Source organism: Octopus bimaculoides, chromosome 10, assembly GCF_001194135.2.
Source record: "Octopus bimaculoides isolate UCB-OBI-ISO-001 chromosome 10, ASM119413v2, whole genome shotgun sequence".
Classification (NCBI taxonomy): domain Eukaryota; kingdom Metazoa; phylum Mollusca; class Cephalopoda; order Octopoda; family Octopodidae; genus Octopus; species Octopus bimaculoides.
In genome coordinates this window covers 79,158,128-79,161,821 of record NC_068990.1, presented here as the reverse complement: position 1 = coordinate 79,161,821, position 3,694 = coordinate 79,158,128, and positions in this window count along the sequence as shown.

The window sequence follows — 3,694 nt, the reverse complement described above, 5'->3', positions numbered from 1 at the left end:
GAGTCTTGTTGGCGTGTGTGTTGATGCCGTTTTTATATGACGTCAAAATTTGAAATTTTACTGTTAGATATATATGCCATGATTCAGGTTTTTCACATTTTTGTAGCTAATGTAATGTTGCTTGTGAGATTCTTGTACCATTGCGATGTTTTATGTAGTACTGCCGCTATCATTAATCGTCTGTTTTATGGAGAATTCCTGTAGAAAAGACATGTCTGTTAATGGCTTTCCTTGCAAGTTTATTTTATGCAATGTGGTGAAGTGCAGATTGTAAATATCAATTTATTCAAAGACAAAATATTTTTAGAAGGATTCAGAATGATAATATTATCAAATTAATTGCTAAACAGAATAGATTGATTAAATCAATAAACACACAAATACACTCTCCACTGCTTATTTCCATCGCATGGAAGGAATATTATCTCCAGCAAATACCTACAGATCAAACAAAACGACCACCCTCGATCCCTTATATCGCAAATAAATACACTAATGCGCAAGATCGCTTAATTACTAAACAATAAACGCCGTAGAAATACAGTATTCCGAAGAATAGGAATCCCTAATTTCAACCGCAATGTAGGAGAATTTACTCCAGAACATACCTACAGAACAGTAAAAAAAAAATACTCAAAGAAAACAATCCTTCCTGAGACATAATATTTTCAATAGTAACGAAGTTGGCAACATCTCCGTCATAGGGGTAGAAATTCCATTTACCAATGTGCCCGGTTACATTATTTACTAGTATGTTTCTGCATTATCACACCTCATCAGCGAAATGCCGTTTTCTCAAGACTGTATTGACCCATGTGCACAGATTTTTACAAGTAGAAAAAAGTTAGGAACTGCTTTCAGTCGGTTCAGTTTTTATAATTACATGAAAGAAAATGAGCAAAAGAAAATAACTGGCGTGTATCAAGGTAGTGATGAATGAATAACGCAGAAAATTTGGTAGAAAAGGGAGACAGTCTCAAGAAATTAAGAACTAATTTAGTCGAAAATTGAATAGCCATGTTTAAGATAAACATTTGACTTTTATTTGCCGGTAAGGGGTAAGAGTGGAGATGTTTATGAAAACTATATTTTATTGATGATGTCGATTAAGACTGAAACATGTCTATTGGATAAGAAAGATTACATTTCCCTTTATTAATAAAAATTCAATTTTCAAATTAATTCTTAATTTCTTTAAATTATATCACCCTTACTTCGAGAGTCAATTACGATCACCACTTCGTTTTCTTTTCTTTCACCAACTAAGAGGTAAAGTACAATTCTTTAAGAATTGTTTGTTTACATTATTCTATATATTGCCACTTACATGTTATTAACTCTATTAATGCTATTAATCTATGAGATACTTCAATGAGCTTAAAAAGAAATGTTCCAGTTTGTCACTGAATTTCCAAACAAGAAAAGTTTCTAATTAGATCGGGACTACAATCAAAAATACATTCCATTAAATTCCATTAAGTGACCATCAACGTAGTGACTGTCTGCTTGCAACGGAACGGAAAAAAGCAGAAATGATCGGGAATCTATTGAAAGCATTTTCTGGAAGTTTCGACAGGTTTAGAAAATGATTTGGAATCCATAAAGTCAGCATTGTAGAGGAAGTTCAAATGAAAACCATTGTTCAGTAACCAGATGTTCCATAGAAGAGAAATATTCTTGAAAATGATTATGTCGATAATTAAATTGTAGATGAATAAATTATTTTAATGAGAAGATTATGTTGAATAAATTATAATCATTGGTGATAGGATATTGCTTTGAGAAGGGATGTATTCAAATAACACAAGAGAAAAAAGACAAAAAAATAAACCTTTATAAAGTGAAAATGAAGCTGATTATTGAAAATGAAAACTTAGTTCATTGATCTCTCAAGCGATTGGAAAATCTACGTCTTCTTAAACCTTTTAACAACCAATCCCAGTTTATTGGGAATTCAAGAGAAAAGATTAGGTTAAAAATAGTTTGTTAGTCTACGTGGTCTGATTAATAATTATCCGGACTATTGCCATTGTAACGAAACTAATGCACGCAGAGTAAAGCCACTTGACACAGATTGACCTTAATCTCTGTTGTGCGTGCGCACTAAGTTTTAACATTCCAGCTTACTTCCGCTGTTTACAGCAGTGCTTGGAAGGAACGTGTGAAGCATGTGATCGTCACATTGACTTTGACAGACAAAGCTTAGCAGAGAATCTGCATTAAATTTTGCCAAAAGCTTGGCTTTACCTGCTCAGAGTCCTGTTCGACACAATCAAGGAGACCTTGTGCAACAGAAACCCGTGTGTCTTTTTGGCCAGCTGAAAGCGGTTTTGGCATAAACTTGGCAGACACGCGTCTCATACCCAAATCTTCAGTGATAATGGACTGAACTGTAACTAATCTGAACATCCTCTGATAACCCACTGATGGTGATTCGAAGATTTCCCCTCACAACTGCACGCATATCTGCGATGTTTTTCTCAGTTCTGCTGGTTGCTGGCCTCCCAGAACGTTCGTCAATATCGACATTTTTCCGTCCGTCTTGGAAACGTTTGAACCACTCGTACACTGGTGTGCAGCTCATACACTCCTCTCCATACACTTTCTGCAACGTTCCGCAGGCCTCTGAGCAAGTATTGCAATGACAACTTTCTCTGTCATGGTCACTACGACGATCACACGATACACACCTTACTTCCAAACACTGCTGTAAACAGCGGAAGTAAGCTAGAATGTCAAAACTTAGTGCGCATGCACAGCAGAGCTCGAGGTCAATCTTTGTCGAGCAGCTTCACTTTGCATTCTTTTGCTTTGTTGCTATGGCAACAGTCCAGATACTTATTGATCAGAGCCCATATACTATTAGATTTTTATATTTGATTTATTTTGGACAACTCTCCGCGTCGCTTTGTGATTTTGGTCAAAATGTTATGGTTGTATTTTTACATCGGACATCAGTCTTACAGCTAACAAAGCAGGGAATGATAGCAAAATTAAATACCTTTTTCAAAGGCAAACCCTTTGGTTTAAACAATTGGCAAAGCAACGGGAGGAAATGTAATTATTCTTATGGAATTTTGGAAGAACTTGAAAAATAATGAATGCTTTCGAAAATATTAATGTTGCATTGCATGTGGTAGCAACCGGCAATATGAAATCTGCTGGGAAGGCAGAAATTGCACAGCAGCGAATGGATCAAGGGCAAAATTAAATACCTGCGACATATGCAAATCTTTTGCTTAGGCTATAGAAAAAGCAACAGGAAGAAATGCAATTATTTTAGACGATTTTTATAAGAATTTTTAACATAAAGAATCTTTTCGGAAACATTGTTACATTAAGTGTAGAACCAGTCAACAATATGAGAACTGCTTGGTAAAATAGGTATTATATAATTTTTTGCTTTGCAAATATCTGTGAATTCTTCGGAATCGCCAAAGAAGCGCATAACTCGCTTGAAATGGCTCAATGGGGATGATATTTCAAATTTGGAGCATCAATGATGATGATGATGATGAGGAGGAGGAGGAGGAGGAGGAGGAGGAGGAGGATGGTGAGGATGCTGGTCAAGTCAGACCAGAGCAAATGGAGTTGAAATGGACGCGGAAGAATTCTCAACGAAAGAACTTTTTAGAATGTCAGATGATAATGATTGGAAACAGTGTAAGGAAGCAAAGCTGAAAATGTACCCATC